Here is a 21158-nt window from a genome sequence, read left to right on the forward strand (position 1 = left end):
CCCGCCGGGGGCGGTCCTGAGCAGGCACAGGCAGCCCCAGGCGGGCTGTGAGTGGCTGTAGTGCAGGGTGCTGACCATGGGGTGGGGGAGGGGCTGCTTTTCCCTGCGCTCAGCACCAGCTTCTAACCCACCCAGCAGCCATACTGGGCCCCATGCCGGCTACAGGCTCCCCCAGCTGGGCTGCAACATGGCAGCAGCAGCTGTGACCCACCCCCTGCTTGCCATGCTGGGCAGTGTTTCCCACTGCCACTTCTGTGCTGCACAGTGCACAAGCTCTGGGTGGGCAGCAGCAGCAAACACTGCCCGGCACAGCAAGCAGGGAGACTGAAGCTGCTCCTTCCAATGCACAGCCCTGATGGACTAGCCTGGAGCTGGTGCAGGGCCCAGGCTGGCAGCAGGGATGGGTTACAAGCTGGTGCTGAGTGCGGAGAAAAGCATCCCCTTGCTCGCCTGTGGCCGGTGCCCTGCACTGCAGCCACTCGCAGCCCACATGGAGCTGCCTGTGCCTGCTCAGGACAGCCCCTTGCAGGCTGTAAGCAGCTGCAGCAGGGAACGCAGGCCATGGGGCTGGGGAGGGGCCGCTTTTCCTCACACTCAGCACCAGTTCCTTCCCTGCCCACAGTCCTCCCCTGCCCTTCCCCCCCCCCCTTACCTGAGGTTCCTGTGCCAGTGAAGCCACATGGTCACAGGTCAGAAGCCCCTTCTGGGGCTTCTGGCTGGGGGGGCAGGGCTGGGGGCCCCCTGCTGTTGCAGGAGCCTGCCAGGGCTTCCCCTGGGTCTTACTGCCCCTGGCTCCTGTAATTTTTTACAGGAACCAAGGACAGATAAATATTAATTTTCTAAATTTTTTAGGGGCCCCGCAAGCCAGATAGCAGGGCCTCCTGGGGCAGATCCAGCCTGCAGGCCATATTTTGCCCACCCCTGTTCTAGCTTCTCTAGTATCTCCTCATAAGGAAGTTCTTCCATACCACTAATCCCTTCTCTGGACCTTCGCTAGTTCTTCTATATCCTTTTTGAAGTGTGGGGACGAGAACTGGGCATGGTATTCAAGATGTGGACGCACCATTGATTTATAAAGGGGCATGATGATACCTTCCATTTTGTTTACAATTCCCTTCTTAATGATCCCTAACATTGTTTGCCTTTTTTATGACTGCTGTGCACAGAGCTGATGTTCCTAGTGACGTGCCTACTGATGTTTTACTGTCCCCAGATCTTTTTCCTGTGTGGTGACAGCTAATGTAGAGCCCATCACAGTGTAGGTATAATTTGGTTATTTTTGAGCAGGTGCATCACACACACACACACACACACACACACACACTCTTGCATCTGCCATTTAATAGCCCATTGCTCAATCATGCCAGATCTTCCTGTACTTCCTGACAGTCCGCCTTGGTATTTACCACTTTGAATAATGTTGTCATCCACAAATTTGGTCACCTTGCTATTCACCCCCTTTTTCAGCTAATTTATGAATATGTTAAACAGCACTGGTCCCAACACAGATCCCTGGGGGACCCTACTGTTTTCTTACTTCCTCCTGAAAACTGACCTTTTATACTCACTCTTCACTTTCTATTTTGAGCCAGTTTCTAACCCACAAATGGATGTTCCCTATAATCCAATGACTACCTAACTTAGTTAGGAGCATTTGATAGGGGACCTTGTTAAAAGCTTTTTGGAAGTCCAAATATGCTATGCCAATTGGATTGCCATGATTCACCTGCTTACTGACACCCTCAAAGAACTATAGTAGGTTGGTGAAGCATGATTTCCCTTTGACAATGCCATGTGGATTCCTCCCCAGTAAGTCATGTTTATCCATGTGCTGAACAATTCTTTGTTTTATTATTGTTTCCACTAGTTTTCCTGCAACAGAAGTTAGATTCACTGGTCTGTAGTTTCCTGTGTCCCCTCTAGAGCCTTTTTTAATGGGAGTCACATTGGCAACCCCCCAGTCCTCTGGTATCAAGGCTGTTTTCAATGATAGGTTGCATATACAGTTAGGAGTTCAGCAATTACCAATCTGACCTCCAGGATGCCAGGGTGAATGCCATCAGGTCCTGGTGATTTGCTGCTGTTTAGTTTGTCTATTTTCTCTACAACCTCATCTACTGAAACCTCAGTTTGCATTGGTTCCGCTAACTTGGCCCTGGAGAGGAGTGCATCTCATGACAGAATTTCCCTAACATCTTCCATAGTGAAGATGGATGCAAAGAATGCATTTAGTTTCTTGGCAATAATGCTGTCATCCTTTAAGGCCCTTTTTACATTCTGATCATCCAAAGGCCCAACTGACTCCCTGGCAGGTCTTCAGCTTCTAATATAGTAAAGAAAATGTTATTGTTATCTTTTGTGTCTCTATCCTCTCTATTGATATACATGGACAAGCAAAGGCAACGGCTGGCCAGGGCTACTGGGGCTTAGTTCCTCCCCCCCCACCCCAAACATGGGGCAGAAGTGGCAGTGTTCACCAGCAAAAGTGAGGAGTGAGGACAAGCAGTGCCCCTCCAACTCCACAGTGGTGAGGAGTCACAAGGTGCAGTGGCCCCCACCTTGCCCATCAGCAGTGGTGAGGAGCAATTAGGAGCTGTGCTTCCCAGGAGTGGCAAGGAGCAGAGCCCTACACTTTTCTCTCTCTTACAGGACTAAGTGAGAACTCTGAACCTAGTGAACTGTTAATAGTGGGTTGAAGTGGGCTACAGATTATTAATTGTTCTTAAATCTGTTTGTCATCCCATCTCACTTTCCCCCATTAATACACGCTGCTATAGTTTTATATTTTTTGTGAGTGGGCAAGTTAGTTCACATTGGAACTCCCAGGCAGAAATTATTTTCTCAGGTTTCTAGGTGGGGGCATAAAGCAAGGTAACAAATTTTTGTAAAACCCCTAAGGGGAACTCGGCCATGGTTGCTGCCATCTGGTGCCTGGCAGAAGGGTTACATATGTATGTGGGAAGGTTATTTACCTGAAGACCTAGCAGCAATGTTGATTAGGTCAAATGTTTTCCAAGCTTTTATAAGTTTTTAAGAAGCTCTGTTGCTTCAAGTGCCAGAATGGAAGAAAGACCATTATTCCAGGTGCCAGGGATCAGTTATATAGAAAAATGCTTGCTACATGAATGTCTTCTTCTGGCAACTTCTTAAATTCACTTTTGTGCTCCTCTTTCTTCTCTTAAAATCATTGTTTGGCTCATTTCAACTCAAAACTGCACCAAGGTTCTGGTGCTTTCATAGAACTGAGTGAGTGCACAATGATACACAGTTATAACTGTGGTAGTCATACTGCTACTTCAAATACCAGAGATAGGCAGGCCCAGAGGAGTTGCAAGCAGAGTGAGGCTGTGGATGCAGAACAGAGCAATATGAAGTTATATAACTTCTGAACTGGGCACAAGCACCAGAGATGCATAAAACAGAAGCAGAAAAGAATGGGTTCCCACTAGATTATGAAGGCCATTCTCAGAGGCTTTTTCAACACCCAGGGCGGTGATGGTAGTGAAATTATACTGGCCACTGGAGAGCCAGGGGGGTGGAGGCAAGGATGAGGGTAACCAGGAAGAAGGAGAGCAGTCTTTTCTGCCTAGGCAGTCCTCATTTGAGCAGCTACTACTGCTTCTTTAACATAATGGGCTCGGCTTCTGCCACTGAGGGACAGGCAGCTGTACCAGGGCTGCCCACCCCATCCCAAGGCAAAGCCCTCCTAGGGAGAAAGGGACCTCATTCCACCTTCCTGCCCCTACCAGATACACTGCTGGTGCTGTCCCTGCCCAGCTCCACCTGCCACTCCTTTGTGAGGGGAGAACACTGCAGTTGACAAGTGGTTGGCATGACTTGTAGACAAGGCTTAAAAGATTTTAAAAGGTAAAGTAACCTCTTTTCTTTGAGCTTTTTAAGGTCTACAAAGAAGTGAGCTCAAAAAGGGATATAGTTTTCTCAATAAACTTGCAAAAGTAAAGAAAAGTGTGTCTGGTGTCACATACTAGATTAGGAACATATCAGAAATACACCAAGAATGAAACCTCTGGGACCACTGAAATCATTTTAGGCCAGGATTTTTACCCAAAGCTTCACACAGATAAGGGTCAGAACTCTGAAGAACAAAGACATTGTATATGAAATAAACACAAGCAATTTTTTATGTTAAAGTACCTATAATGTGACCTATACCTGAACATACCCATCTTATCTCAAATTAGTAGCACAGTTAAAGAATTTATATTAAAAGCTATGGTCAACTTCTAGACAAAGTCTGGACATGCAAGAGTTTAACATATGGTATTCTAATAGTGACCCAAATACTGAAATGGTTTGATTTACTAAGACCTCACAATACCCTGAAGAAGTATTCTGAATCAAAAGAGGAAAATTAAGCAGTGGATTAGACATTAAACCAAAATTCACTGCATGCTTCTTTCAGCTGCTATTATAGCAAAGTGGCTATCTTCCTTTAGATGGAGATGGAGTACACAATCATCTTCAGTAAACACCCCTCCAAATAGCCTAAACATATCTGCACAATTCTCTTTTTCTATGAAAACACTTTACCAACTCAATTCAGACCGCCTATCCTAAATATCCCTCCAGAGTCTCGGTTGTCACCTTTAATTCCTGAGTTTATGTTTTACAGGTACTAACAAGCCTATTTTTTGTTCCTAAAAAAATGAACTGTAGGATCATGTAGTGCAAATCTCTCTCATATCTTGAGCAGTTTATCCAGCAGGCAGTACATACAATAGGCCCAAACATGCAGAGATAACAGCAGATCCTGGCTTGCCTCTCCCTTCTCCTCCCTCTCTAGGCACATTCCAAACCCTGAAATATGTTGTGAGAGAGAAAGTCTCTTTGCACTTGCTTTCAAGCCCTCTATCTCTGACATACCTACAAGGTGAACTTCCAGGTTTGCATCATGTCATCAGGATCATGCCTCACCAAGACCTACCACTGCCACAAGGTAACCAAGCCCCAAGATTCCCAGAAAATTTAGCCATGCCAAAGGAGGTAGACTGAGAGCATATGCCTATCACAAGGTCTGTGTTCCAGTAACCACCATTAGCCTTGCTGGTTGTAAGCCATCATCACCATCATCAAGACATTTTACTACAATCTACCTTTGTTACTCTGCGAATTTTGATAGGTGTCTCCAATCTCTTTGCTTATAAGAACTATCTTTAATAAAATCAACCAGACATCCTACCCACCCTTTTCTTGAAGGCTTTATTTCTACCTGCCTATCAACTCATTATACTACTTTAGTTCTGTAATAGAACAGCAAGCACTAAAAAGTCACCAATGTTGGCTTAAAATGGCATCAAAAGGCCTGTTTTTTGGGAATTGACTTATAGGTATAGATATATGCATTATAAGGGTTCAAGATGGGCAGCAGGGGTTAAATGGATTTCTAACGAGCTTGGGAGATGCTTCTCATGGTCCTGAAAGCAGATGGGCTGTCTAGCACAACAAGGCCAACAAGGTCACAGTCTAAAAAACAGCTTGGGAACCAGAGGAAGTGTATACCATACTGTCCCATAACACGAGATAAGTGACACCAGCTACAAGGCCCCAGAGCAGAGGGGGGGCCTGAGTCTTGGTTTTGGGGGAATAAACCAAATCAGGAGAAGGCCCGGAAGGCTACGTGGATATGTGACCACAAAGAAACAACCAACCAGAGATAGCCACAAATAAAGAGTTATCAGGAGTCATCAAGGGGGAAGGAGAATACAAAAGCAGAGATTTGAGATTAACAAAGGGTCCCTCCTGGTTCCTTCTTGTCCCTCCCTCTCTGTCCCTCCTTCTCTTCATTGAAAGGGGTTCCTATGCCCATTCCCCGGTGTCCCCAAAGCCACCATGGACCGAGGGCATACCAGCAGCCTGTCTCATGCACCCCACTGGAGGGGAGCCATGGGCCTCGGCATCCCACCTCCAGACTGCTGACACCTAAGAGAGAAAGCCTCAGAGTGAAGCCTGCATCCTGAGCAGATATACCTTGATTCTGATGACAACCCTAGGATTGATAGATATAGAATTGTTTGCTTGTTTATATTGTTGCTTTTTGGTTATCATTCTGTATCAATAAATTCTCCTATTATCAACTGGCAGGTGTTGTGGTTGGTCTGAGGGTTGTGCTCACCCGGAACAAAGGTATAAGGGCTGGGTTCCTAAAATTCAGTCCAACAACCAATATGCAAATTAAACACAGATTTTTACTTTTGGTTATTGTAGGTAAAACAATGTTATTTTTCTAAACTATGGCAAGCAAGGCTGAAGTATTCTATAGCAGCCTGCTTTTCCCTTGGGAGTTTAGATCAGTTTAATAATGTCATGAGCAGAGGTGAGAAATGCCACTGTAGATGAAAAATGTGAGAAAGTTCACACACTGCCTGTGGAATTTTCTTTTCAGGAAATCTCTGGGGTTCCCTGTTCCTGCCAGGCAAAGTGATGTGTCTATTTTTGTTACTGAATTGTAAATTCAAAGCACAGTACACAAAGTGGGCAGTGTCATTATAGAAGAATTCCTCCTTACTACTCTTGTGGAAGCACATCCTAGTCTTCAAAGCATCAAGCCTACTCGAAAGATGGGACACTGTTAATTTTCACTGCTTCTCCACAGACACAGAAATTAAGCAAGAAGGTGGAATAAGGGTATGGCATGCGGTTAAAAATATTCTGTTCTTTTTTATAAATGAAAGCTGAATTCTTGCCTACCCATGAGGCACTGTGTACAGTTATACCAGGATAACTTATTCCCACATGAGGAAAACAGTACAAGCATAAGCATCTTGATAGCAGTACAAGGGCACTTACGTTTTGGATTGTATAAAATCACACATCTATCTGAGTTATTGTGGTACAAAAAAAAATGTGGGTTGTTTGTACACCAGGCCTATGATTCTCATGTATTCATAAAACTAGAGAGCTGGGACTTTAAAAGGAAAATATTAAAAAACATGAGGCTTGGCAGAAACCTGGTGATGTGGGATGGGTCAGTATTTATTAGGGCTGTGAGAAGCTACCGTCCCTCATTTCATTCGGCAGAGATTCAGCCCAAGTCAGTGGCTGAATCTCTGAATCCGAATCGAATCAGAGGACTCTTTAATCTCTCCGGATCAAATCAGAACCCTCTGAATCGATTCAGAGAGATTATGAAAGATTCGATGATTTGGACATACAGACAGCTTTAAATGTTTTTTCTACATACCTCTAGGTAGAAGGGGCTCATGAATGCTGTGATGCTGGGGTAGATGGAGTGTCCCACAGAAACACAGGGGGCTCCCCAGCGCTCTTGGCAACACAGCTGGAAGTGGACCGGAAGCACTTCTGGTCCACTTCTGGGTCCGCTGGGGAGCATGCTGGAGGCCCCCCACATACCCTCCTGGCTCTGTAACTGGTGCCTCTTGGATCTGGGGGTCACCCAGGGTCCCCCCATGGCCTATTGCCAAGCTGGGGGGGGGAGGGTCGGGGGTGGCCCACAGCATGCTCCCCAGCAGACCCAGAAGTGGACTGGAAGTGCTTCCAGATGGCCCCCCCACACTCCAGTGGAATGCTCCATCTGCCCCAGCATTGCAGCATTCATGAGCTGCACCTGCTACCTCAAGGTATGTAGAAAAAACTTTTAAAGTTGTGTCTATGTCCAAATCGCTGATTCTCCGAATCAGCATCGAATCTTCAGATTCAGATTTGGCCAAATTGAATCAGGGACATTGATCTGAATCAATTAATCAAATCACCGTCCCTGTTTTGGGCCGAATCCAAATCCGAATTGAATAGGGCCCATTTCGCTCACCCCTAGTATTTATTGACTTTCATGGTTGCTGCTACCAGAAATGGAGACAAGCTGTTGGGATGGAAGAGAGAACTAACCACATACTGGAGAGGGAAGAGCCAGAGAGCAGAAAGAGAGGTAATAAAACAAGAAAATGAAAACAAATTTAAAAAGGTTGGGGACAAAAAGGGGCAGAACACATGGACAGAAAAAGAGTAAATAAAATCTTATAACAAAAAGAATTAGAACTGGTAGAAGAGATGATGTGTCTTATTAGGCCTACTAGATTTTTGTTAAAAAAATTCTTTAATTGCAAGCTTTCAGGCACAAGCACCCTTCTTCAGGCACAGGAGAAAAGATTGTAAAAGTTCTCCCAGATAGAAATGAAAGTTCATATTTCATAGGAGAGTTAAAGGTGTGGTTAAAATCTCCTGTTTGATACAGTTCATTTTATGCAGGTTAGGCTTAGAGAAAAGTTGGAATAGTCTATTTACCTCAAAGTTGTTTGGTGGCAAGCAGAATGTAGTCACAGTGGCTCGGGACAGACATTACACATAAACCAGTTTAAGTGATGAGAAACTAATTTAAACTTGTAACAGAACATAAGTTCAGTGCACATAAACCAGTATCAAAATGGCCAAAATCGGTTTGAGATAATCCTGGTTGAATGTAGTATCAGATTTAACTGATTGAACTGGTTTATGCAATAATCTGTCCCAGATCAGTTTATGCAATGTCTGTCCCAGAACCCTTCCTGGTTTAACTTAAATCAGAATCCCCCAGCATCCCAACATGCTCTCTGGCCCTGCCTCCCTGTTCCCCAGCCCAAGCAAGGATAAGCAGGGGTTGGGGCCTGGCCAGACACTGGCCCTGGGAAGGGGGCAGGGAAGAGGTTTGTTCCCCCCACTTTCCTCCCTTGTCTCATCAGCGGGGACCTGCATGTCTCTGTCAGCTGCTCCAGTGGTGGCCCTGGCAGTAGCTTCAAGTGACCTGGCCAGGGAGGGGTTTAAATCCCCCCTCCCTGTCCCACCAACACGGACCTGGACACTGGGGTCTGCTGGGCGCTCCCCCATTGCTGCTGCAGTGGCAGGGCTATGGCAGGACCAAACACCAGATGGCATGGCCCCTAAATTGGGTGGGGGGGGCAGGGGGCAGAGCTATTTGCCTCTCTGTCCCCTCTGCCCCCGGGGGACCACAGTGGGGTCTGCCCACCCTGCTGCCACTGCCATATGCTCTATGGGGCAAGCAGTGGGATAAGCTCTCTTCTGATCCCTTTGCCTGATGCCAGACGGAGGGGGAATAACCCCGCACCTGTCCCCTCACCCAAGGAGCCCTGCTAGCTGGGCTCTGGCCATGCCCTGGTCCTGCCACTGGAGCAGCGAGGGGCAGGGCCCTGATGGGGCTGTAGCCCCTGCCCTGATATCTGGGTAGCACGGGACTCTTCCATGGGGGGACCATGAGCAGGGGTCAGAGCTGCCGTGGACTGCAGTGAGCTATGGCACCAGGGCTCAGAGGCAGCCATTGCCCCCTTTCCCCCACCCCCCACACCACCACCGCCACCACCACCACCTCTCATCTGCAGCAGCTTTCCCTGCCCCGCCCCTGCCCGTAGTGTGGTCCCACCGCTGGGAAGAGGCTTGCACTCCAGAGGCAGCAGGCATTTGGTGGGGGTGGTATTCCCCCCTCCCTGTGGCATCTGGCAGAGGGGGCAGGAGAGAACTTATCCTCCCACTTGCCCTGGGCACAGAACTAATGGCAGCAGCAGTGTTTGGGGTGGGCAGACCCCGCTGTGGTCCCCTGGGGCAGAGGGGGTGGAGCAGGGAATAAACCCCCTTCCTGCTTCAGGGGGCTGCAGGAGTGAGGGGAGAATGCCTGGTGGACCCAGGCCCAGGTCTGTGCCAGTGGGACAGGGAGGAAGGAATTAACCCCCTCCCAGACCAGTTTACTCAGAGCTACTGCTGTGGCTAGCCACATGCTCCCAGCACAGCTTCTCTGCAGCTGCGGGCTGCTCTAGTACCCCACTCCCAGCATGTGGCCTGAGCAACTGCAGGCATATGCCTGCATTTTCTCAGCCCAGACAGAATGTCTGTGCAATTGCAAACTGATTCAAACTAGCCAGGTTAAATTAACCTGCAAAGATTGAATTAATTCAGGCTCTGGCTTTTTGAATGCCTGTCCCTAGGCATATGGAAAATAATAAAAAAAAGATTAATTTTGAAAAGGGAAGAAAAGCCAAAGACAGACTTTGGGTGCATGTACCCCAGTCTCACTGTCTTATAAAAGGAAGTATCTGTCAATCTACTATAGCCCATGTGCACTAACTCAAGGTGACTTTAAACAAACCAATATGTACAAATATGACAATTGACAAGTGCAGTCTAGATTTATACCATACATTAGCCAAAATGGCTTTTTCCTAGTGGAAGCAAGACAAATCCTTCACTTTTCCAAACTTTCTTCCAAGTTCTCCTCAAGGAGGTAATTCTGTACCCCACACTCTGAAAGTGGTATCAATGAAAACAGACAAGGCAGGAGCAGCAGCAGAGAACTTTCAAATCCCTCCAAGCCTAAACAAAATATTTTCTCTCTTATGCTGGGTTTTTTTCATACTAGAATAAGCAGCTTTTCTGGTTATTAAATGTTTCCACTATGCTCTGACTTTTAGTCATCAATATCAACTGTTTAGCACATAATGCATGCTATACTCTTTGACAACTACATTATCCATTAATTATCTTAATGAACAGTACATTTACTCTAGTATACTGTGCAGTAAATTATGTATGCTGCTTGCAGTTGGTTTTACAAAACAGACTGAAACACAGTGTAGTAAGCATACTATATTATTAAAAAATAGACTGGCAGTTCAGTTATGCCCAGCAATTTGACACGTAGTTGGTATTGTCAGTTTTTAGCTGTGAAATTTTGCAATCTGGATTCTTCAAAATCACAAGGGACTGGAGCTTACTGAAGGGCTGGATTCAGAACTTACAACAGCTGTTCGTTTTTCCAGTTTCTCTCTCACCCCCTGCCACTTGCAATTTCATTCATTTCCCCTATCTGCTCTAAGTGTCATTACTTGAAAGTGTGTACTCAAGATGGTACTCTACTATCTTCTACTTAGAGATCCATGAACAGGTACTGTGATCTGTAAGTTACAGATGCTTGAATATTTACTCTGCAGTCATGAATTAAATATAGTGACAGGATTAATATAATGCACGTACCAGTCTTCAGTTCTGCAGTGCTGCAATGAAGAGGGTCTTTCTGACTTTCAGAGTGCAGTCATTGCAGCACAACAGAAATGAGGTGCAGTGCCAGGACAGAACAAGGAATAGATGGATGGGGGAGCATTTGATGTGCCACTATAATGGAAATCTGGATAGCGTACGCTTCAGGACAACACTGGTTATAGAAAATGCTCAGTGGAAAAGGCTCTGTGTACTTTTTATTTTAATTGGTTTTTAATTACATTTATTTTAATTCTGCATCTGGGAAAGAGAAAGTTAATACACTTTCTTCTCAGTGTAGAATAACTGTTGCAACTCACTATTCTCACTTTTAGGAACTGACTAAAACAAGCTTGCTGATCACCTTCCAGCTGAAGTTTAACATCTGAGAATCTTTTATAATTTTGCAGCATGGCTAAAATACAGCATAAAAATATATAGCAACTTCTAACTAATAATGGTAGGTACCTTTGTAAGCTACAACCTCAATATTAGTAGGTTCCAAGTATCTCTCTGCAGCATTAGGAAATAAGAACTAGGATACAAGAGGATCTGGACCTTGGGCTGTAAAGCTAAATTATCATCTCCTTGGTATTTAAAAACTTACTAGTTCATGCCAAACCCCAAACTGGGAAGGAATCTAGACTACATACAGGGTTTATGAATACTGTTCAGAGAAGAACAAGGAATTAAGTTTTTACAGGGCCACTGACCCATGTTGTTCCCTATATTTGGAACTTGGCAGGTTTTAAGCAATAACAGACACAAGGTGGCAATTTTTGGAAGGCTTTGGATATAATTCACTGAAAATTTGACAACATTCCTGGATCAGATTCTTGTGCCATCCAATGCCACTTGCGTATCAGATAAATTATAGAATGTCCCTATTCAGTCTGCAGCTGCATGCATTACTGATGTAATTGAAAGCCAAGCCAAAAATGCAAAATGTTTTTCAATTCTGGCCTATGACACTTGGGATATTTTATATCAGGAACAACTGGGCATTTGTTTGGGAGATGGCCACAAAGGCATGATAGTAGAGATGTATTAATCCTTTATCCGATCTCCTGCTTTGGAAAAGCAAGGCTTATGTAATCTTTCAACTGGAGTTTTTAGACGTTTTGTTTCCACCTTGCTGTTTACAGGCTCTCTCATGGAGATGGCTCTCTCAGCTTGAGCCCAGTGTCAAAGAGGATCTCTTTATCTGGGAGCAGGTGACATTAAGTTAAGTTCATGCCACTCTTGTGCAGTGAAGATAAAATAATGTAAAGAAACTCAAAGCTGACATCTACTACCAACCCCAGCCTCTGCAAACTTCCCTAGCACACACAGCCCTGAACCTGCAAAGGAAGAAAGTGTAGAAAAACACCAATTATAGCTTCACTCTTTATTTTCGCTGATCCAGGGAAAAAGAAAGGAAGACCCTTTCACATGTCTCCTCTCTCTGAGTAGGTCAAAGGGAGGCAGGAAGGGAGCATAGAAAGGCTGTAACTGTTCAGGAAGTCACTCAGCACCCAGGAGCAGTTTCTGTATGCAGCCTGATGAGCAAATCTGACACTGTAGATTTTACATGGAATTTGAATTATCTTCTAAGTTGCTTGATTTGGGAGCACAGCAAGCAAGTCTCTCTAATCAGGTTGCCCCCCACCCTTCCCCCAATGCTGTTAGATTCTTTGTTTCCAAAGGAGACTCAGGGATGGTTCTTTCAGTAGTGTTCAAATTATTGATTTAAGCAGAATCTAAGGTTCACCATTTACTCATCCTGCCCCAAGTGACTCTTGTTCACAGTGACATTTTTGGAGAGGATCACACTTTAAGTTCTCTCATTGGCTCTTTAATGTCAAGAATTAATTGGTCATCACTAACATTTCAACCAATTTCCACTGTACATTGAACCTTAACTTTGCCCCTTCAGTTTACTGGCTACTTTGACAGGAAGAAAACACCTGCCACCTGGGCTGCCTAGAAAGGCAGTCCAGCTGCAGAGCTGCCCCAGCCCTACTGCATACCCAGGGGGCAGCAGGATTTGGCACAGCCAGACTGTGCCTGAGCCAGGGGACAAGGGACCCGCTGTGGGCCAGACAAAGATCTGCCGTAGTTCAGATGTGGCCTGTGGGCCATATTTTGCCCACCCCTGGTGTATATGGTCAATCATGTACCCAGACTATGATGGTCTTTGCATGGTCGCAAGATATATATTGCCTGAATTAGACATAGTATAGATTTGAAGGTAAGGGTGTCTCAGGGCTTAGTAATTGTTCATATGTAGTGCCAAATATTTTGGTGCTTACCTTCCTGAAAGTTAATCCACCTTGGATGTTAACTACACTTTAATAATTAACAGACTCTAACACAGTGTTTTCAACCTTTTTGGAATCAAGGTACCTTTCATGGAACTCAAGGCACCCCTCCATAACTTTTGTGCACCCTTCCCAGTTTCAAAAGCTAATTTATATATTACAGTGCATACCTCTTTGCCCAGGGCTGAGCAGTGAGGGTAGGGGATTGTTCAAGTCGGGCCTGGACTTATGTACTTAACTTATATTTTCACACCTTACCCATCTCCTCACACGTCACGGCACCTTTAAAGGATCTGGCAACATCCCTAGGGTGCCCTGGTATCCTGGTTGAGAATCACTGTTTTAGCTAATGACATCAGCAGAGAAAAGCTATGGAGTCAATTTAAGTTCAAGTTGCTTATCAGAGAATTAAGAAGCAGATGTTTTAACTGAAAATCAAAATTGTACTAACTGGACATTTACTCCAATCTATTTACTCCGGTCCAAATTTATTCTGGTGTAAGCTATTGTTTGAGATGTCTGCTGCCTTTCAGGAGCCAGGATCTGAGTTATAATGGAAAAGATCCCAAAGCTGGTCCACCCTTCAGACCACTACCCCATGCTCCTTGTCCACATGGGTACAAATGACACAGCAAGAAACAACCCCAGGAGAATCAGGAGTGACTACAAGACCATGGGGGTGAAACTCAAGGAGCTAGGAGCACAAGTGGTCTTCTCCTTAATCCTCCCACTTAAAGGCCATGGTCACTGGAGGGAGGAATGCATTGAAGAAGTCAACTGAAGGCTTCAGAGATGGTGGCACCATGTTGGTTTTGGATTTCTCAACCTTGGTATGCAGTTCAACGGCACTGGTCTGCATGCAAGAGATGGTATCCACCTCACAGGCAGAGGGAAGAAGCTCTTCTCTACAAGAATCACCAACTTGCTGAGGAGGGCTTTAAACTAGGCAAGCCCATGAGAATGGGGTAGATTCTACTACTGAGCATAAATCCTCTGACTGAGATGACCCATGGGAGGATATTCAAGTAGGGGGCATCTGAATGAGTACCAATGCCCTGAGACAATTGCAGAGGGACAGAAAACCTGAGAAGACTAGGGGTGAACTCAACTGTATTTATGGGAATACCTGAAGCATGGGCAATAAACAGGATGAACTGGCTCTCCTTCTGGCAGATGAGGAATTTGACCTCATTGGGGTGATGGAGACCTGGTGGAACAATACATATGATTGGACAGTGGATATTGAGGGCTATAGGCTCTACAGGAAGGATCAGATTGGGAAGAAGGGTGGAGGGGTAGCCCTCTATGTGAAAAAGTGATACCCATCCCTGCAGGTTACATTTGGTTGCACGGAAAGGCCCCTCAAGACCCTCTGGGTTAAAATACAAGGGGACTCAGGAGAAGGGGACCTGATGGTGAGAGTTTGTCATAGGTCTCCATACCAAAAAGACTTGGGGTCCCCCAAGGCTCTGTCCTTGGACCAGTATTGTTCAACATCTTCATTAATGATGTGGACATTTGAGTCAGAAGCGGACTGGCCAAGTTTGCCGATGATACCAAACTCTGCGGTAAAGCATCCACACCTGAGGACAGGAGGGTGATCCAGGCTGATCTTGACAGGCTTAGGAAATGGGTGGAGAAGAACCCAATGATGTTTAACACAAAAAAATGCAAGGTTCTCCACCTTGGGAGGAAAAACCTGCAGCATCCTTATAGGCTTGGCAGTGCTACTCTGGCTAACACTATGGGTGAAAGGGACTTGGGGGTCATGTTTACCCACAACGTGAATATGAGCCTTTGATGTGATGCTGTGGCTAGTAACGTGAGCAAAATGCTGGCTTGCATCCATAGATGCTTCTCAAGCAAATCCCAGGACGTCATTCTTCCATTGTATTTGGCCTTGGTGAGGCCACAGCTGGAGTACTGCATCCAGTTTTGGGCTCCACAATTCCAAAAGGATGTGGGGAAGCTTGAGAGAGTCCAGAGGAGAGCCATACCCATGCTCAGAGGTAATGAAAACAGACCTTATGATGGGAGGCTGAGAGCTGTGGGATACTTCAGCCTGGAAAAGTGCAGGCTCAGGGTCAATCTGATGGCTACCTGTAAGTTTATCAGGGGTGTTCACCAGGATCTGGGGCAACGATTGTTCACCAAAGCACCCCAAGGGATGACAAGGTCAAATGGTTATAAACTCCTGAAAGACCATTTCAGGCTGGACAAAGAAGAATTTCTTCACTGTCTGAGCCTCCAAGGTCTGGAATAGCCTGACATCAGAGGTGGTTCAAGCACCTACATTGAACACCTTCAAGAGAAATTTGGATGCTTATCTTGCTTGGATCCTATGACCCCAGCTGACTTCCTGTCCTTTGGGCAGGGGGCTGGACTCGATGATCTTCCGAGGTCCCTTCCAGCCCTATTGTCTATGAAATCTATGAAGAAGAGCAACTACGCTGACATCTGTTGAGAAGACCATTCAGCCAGCACCAGTAGATCAATCAACTTCTTGGAAGCTATAGACAACCTGTTTTTGACACAGGCTATGGAGGGACCAACTAGGGGTAAAGACACTCTGGACTTGGTGCTGACCAAAGGGGAAGACATGGTAAGTGACCTGAAGATTGCAGGTACTCTGAGACAAGATCCAGAATGATCTTGACAGGCTGGTCCTATGGGATCAACACAATCAGATGAGGTTCAATAGGGACAAGTGCAAGGTCCTTCATCTGTGTAGGAAGAACCCTCATCATAACTATACAATGAGTGGTGATCCACTGGTTGACACTGCATCTGAAAGGGACCTGGAGGTGACAGCTGACCAGAGAATGGATATGAGCCATCAGAGGCATGAAGTCACCAGCAGGGCAAATAGAACTCTGGCATGTATCAGCCTATGTGTTGCCAATAGATCCAGGGAGGTGCTCCTCACCCTCTATTCAGCATTGGTGAGGACACAGCTGGAGTACTGTGCCCAGTTCTGGGCACCACACTTCCAGAAGGATATGGATAAACTCAGAAAGATACAGAGAAAGGCCATGCATATGATTAGGGGCCTGGAGGATAGGCCCTATGAGGAGAGACTCTGGAAACTGGGTTGTTTAGTCTGAGTAAGAAAGACTGAGAGGCAACTTGACAGCTGCCTACAAGAATGTCAGAGGCAACACCAAGATCTAGGTGAGCAACTCTTCAGAAAGGTGCCTTTTGGGAGGACAAGGTCCAATGGGCACAAGCTAGTTAAGGGAAAAATTAGGCTGGATATAAGGAAAAAATTATTTTCTGTAAGGGTATCTAGAATCTGGAACACTACCAGCAAAGGTGGTATAGCCGCCATCCTTGGAGGTGTTCAAGAAGAGGCTGAACAAGGACCTCGTTGATCTCCTTTGAGCCCAGCTACCTCTTGCCCATGGCAAGGGACCAGACTTGATGATCTAGCAAGTCCCTTCTGGTCCTATTATTCTACAATTCTGGAGTAAGGGTGTCCCAGCCGCAGCCTGCGGAGGGTTCGGGATTGAGAGTATGGTCGAGGGTAGAAAGGTAAGAAAGATTTATTGACTTAACAAAAACACAACTACACATAGTAACAAGACAAACAATAACAGACAAAAGCAATTAGCGTTGGCAACTTATCGGCAGTCCCCTCTGATGCCTGATACACAGCAAGCTTCTTTTCCTCAAAGTTCAGCGAAGTCAGGCGTCCCGAACGACACTTTCCAAAGGAGTGCCGTGAAGAACCCTGGGATGCAGTTCTTGGGCTCCTCGAGGTCCATGGGCCCACTGATCCAGGCAACAGCTACTAATCCGTTTCACAGAGCTGTCTCTTTCCTGAATGGTTTCCAAATATCCAGCTCATTTATAGCTTCTGTATGATACTGATAACGAACGACCACTCAGATTTCTTTTACTTCAACTGTCCTTAGACTGACCAATTAGCAGTACAAGCCTTGAATTTCCTTGATAAAGTAATTTTAACTGCACCACAGGGCCTTACTACTTCTAGGCTTTGCTAAATTTACTAGGCCATACTTTATACAAGGCCTCACTACGTCCTAAACTTTAATTAGGCTTTTAGCAACAACATATAGCTTAATATCTAAACAAATACATAAAAACACTTGATGTAATCTTCATAGAGCCGTCAGCAAGCACCTTTGTCACACAGGCTCACTTTTCAGCTGTCACATAAGGGTTTTTGGGCAGGTGTCTACACATGCAGGGATTAGGGAGAAGATTTGCACCTGGTTCTCTGGATCCCTGCAATGGACCTATTCTACCACCAGGGGGAGCTCCAGGCTGGGTGCTAGCCCAGGGGCTGGCAGGGAGCACCGGCCTGCTGCTGTAGCAGAGACAATGTCCCCCTGCTCCAGCAGCAAGGAGATCCATGCCCTGGCTCCCCAATCAGAGGCATGGGGCTTGCAAAGAGCTGCAGGAGAAGGGAAGGTCCCAGCCCCCTGCCTTGATCTGCCAGTGGGGTAGCTAACAGCTAACTGGGAAAGTTCCAAGCCAGCCCTGGGATGCACGGGGAAGTCTGCATGTGCGGACCAGAACTGGCTGGGGACTGTCCAAAACAGAACAGTCCCCAGCCACCTCCAGGCTTCACATGCTTCCTTGCCTGTTCCCAGCCCCAGCTCTACAACTGGGGCAGCAGGGAGCTCCCAGCTCGGGCTCCGTGGTCCTGGGCCTTGGGCTGGGAGATCCTTATCTCCCAGCCTCAGCCCCACAACCACAAAGTCAGGCTGGGAGATGAGGGGCTCCCAGCCTCCCACTCCCCATTCACAATGGCACAGGGGGGACTGGGAGATAAGGATTTCTCAGCCCCCGCTTTCCAATCATGATCTGGGAGTAGGGGGCTTGAAGCTCCCTGCTTCTGGTGCAAGGGGGCATAGCCCCTGCTCAGGATCCTGTGGCGAAGCCCACCCCAGCAGCAGGCAGCTCCCAGGGACAGGGAGATATCTCCTGCCCCCTGATAGATGGCTGACCAGGAAAAGATTTTGCTCCCAGTCAGGTGTCTACATAAGCACTACGGCACTGTTACTAATCCTGAGTAAATTTGCTACTTGCATTTGCAGGTAGCAAATTTACTTGGGATTAAGGAGGTTTACTGCAAAGTAAGCATGTACATGTGTAGGTGAACATGTTTTCTTTGCAGTAAGCTATTAGGGCTGTGTAAAGCTTCAGTCCTTGATTTGATTCAGTGGAGATTCAGCCTGATTCAGTGGCTGAATTTCTGAATCTGAATCAAATCAGGAGACCCTTTAATCTCTCCAAATCAAATTGGAACCCCCTGAATCGATTAGGAAAGATTAGGAGATTCAGACATAGACACAGCTCTAAATGTTTTTTCTACATACCTCAAGGTACCAGGTGGCTCATCAATGCTGTGATGCTGGGGTGGATGGAGCATCCCACAGGAGTGCCGGGGGCTCCCCAGCATGCTTAGCAGCAGACCCAGAAGTAAACTAGAAGACCACTTCTGGGTCCGCTGGGGAGCGCATGCCCCCCGCCCCCGCACCTCCTCCCTGGCTCAGTGACTGGTGCCTCCTGGGTCTAGGGGGGCACCCAGGTTCCCCCTGTGGCTGATCACCAAGCTGAAAGGGTGCAGGGGGGCCCCGAGCACTCTCCAGTGGACCTGAAAGTGGACCGGAAATACATGAGCTGGGCCTGGTACCTCGAGGTATGGAGAAAAAACTTTTAAAGCTGTGTCTATGTCCGAATTGCTGATTCTCCAAATCAGCATCAAATCTTCAGATCTGGATTTGGCCAAATCAAATTGGGGACAGTGATCTGAATCAATTAATCAAATCACTGTCTCCAATTTGGGCAGAATCCGAATCAAATACACCGTTTTGCACAACCCTCTAAACTATGCAAATGCAAAGTTAAGCATCTTGTGCAGACGCACCCACTTGATCTAGAAATCAAGGTTTAAAGCAAAGATGGGAGTTTAATAAGTCATCTGATGAATCAAATGAGATTGTCATTATTGTTTAGATTTATATCTCACCTTATCCAGAAAGACTCAGCATGCTTTGCAATAACAGACAAACAACTGACAGATAACAACCACAGACTCCCGAGATGATACCTCAAAACTTGAAAACTTGTCCGGCCATGAAATTAAGAACAGTCAGAGACTTCTTTAAAACAATAGTGGTACCACAAATAAATACAGCAGACCCCCTGATGAAGAGGGAGACTGTTAGCAACTAAGTATTTAAATCTTTGAATCAAATTTCAGATTCAATGACATACTACTAAACTTGAAATTAGGTTGCTTTCATTTTTCAAGTAATTTTTAGATACTACACCTGCCTTATAGTCCTACTTCAGTTTTTGTGATACCACAGTCAGTTTTCTGAGGCTTTTTTTCCTCTCCCCTGTTTATGAATAAAGATACCACAAAAACAAAAGAAAAAATAATGATGGGCTGCTCAGGGGGAATTGTGAAACTGCCTATTCACCAAGTGGCATGAAATGCATGCAATAAAAGCAAACAAAAGCAGGTGATTCTTTTTCACCTCTTTCAGCTGTAGCAATCTTGGGTGTTATTTGGAACAGGAGGAAGCAAACCTTTCCTGACAAATGTGAAATTTTTAACAGATGGTCCCCCATTAAAAATTAGATTCCATACACAGAATTTCAGGCAGTACTGGGGAGCCAAGCAACCTTTCTCTCTCAAATCTAACACCGAGTCCGGCCAGGACCAAGGTATACATGAAATATATAAACACTCCTGTTGAATAGAGCAGCACTCTATACCTGCAAATGCACTAAGGCGTGGGTCTTAACAATAACTACAGCTTCCCAGACTTTTTTTCCTGACTGGGATTGCAAGAATGCTCAAAAAATGGTGGCAGAGAGCCACTAATCTGGCTCTGCACCACTCAAAAAGTACCCTACACAAAGTTGAAATTATGAATTATGTATCAAGAACAAGGATCTGGATTTCAGCCTCAATATCCAAAACAATACACATTCTAGTGCATTTAATAACCTACGGAATATTGAGGTATGTGGTTGCATTTGAGCTGCAAAGTTCACTTTGTTTTTTCATTTGAAGATTTTTAAACATAACTTTTTTACATTAGAGCTTTGTAAATGAATTCCACAATATGCAACATGAGACCTCTCTAACCCCTGCATAAAAGGACTGCCCATCATCCAAGAAATATAATCAAATTAACCTTATGCATGAAAAATTACCATAACAACTCAAATCTAAGATGACCCCCTCCCCTAATCAGCATGGGGAAAAACACCCCTCTGCTAGATTTGCATATCAAGTGGGGTGGGGGAGGGGAAGCAGCCGCTGCAGTTCTGACTCTGGCCCTAAACCCAGGTTGGGGCCAGAATCAGACCCACAGCAATTGTCTGCCCCCTGCCTCCCTTCCATTTGCTCACTGAAGCTTCTGCCTCAATCCTCTGCCCCCTTCCCCCTGACCCCACCCCACCTTACTGTCAGGCACAGCTCAGCTTCAGCTCAAGCTGGGTTCCCTCCTGGGCACAGACTACATAGAAACTTTGTCCCCTGCCCAGGGACAAATAAGCAGTGCTGACACTGCTGCATGGCCTGGCAAGGGCTGAACTTCTATATGCTGTGCTCCAGGAGGGAAAAGATCCTGAGCGCTGTCTGACACTAAAGGGATGGTGGGGAAGAGGCAGAGACTTTAGGGAGCAGGGGGGAAGGGGCAGATTGTGAGGAGTGGGGTGGGAGGAGCAGAGCATGTTGGGGGTCAGGAGGTGTGGGTGGCAGGGGGAGCAGGACAGCTGTAGGGGGAAGAAGTGGGGGGGCAGAGGGCAAGAGGGCAACCTGATTCCCCATAGCCACTATTTTCCCTGCTGTAGGTGCGGTCCAGAGAACTTAAGATA

Source organism: Alligator sinensis, unplaced genomic scaffold (genome assembly GCF_000455745.1).
Source record: "Alligator sinensis unplaced genomic scaffold, ASM45574v1 scaffold176_1, whole genome shotgun sequence".
Lineage (NCBI taxonomy): Eukaryota > Metazoa > Chordata > Crocodylia > Alligatoridae > Alligator > Alligator sinensis.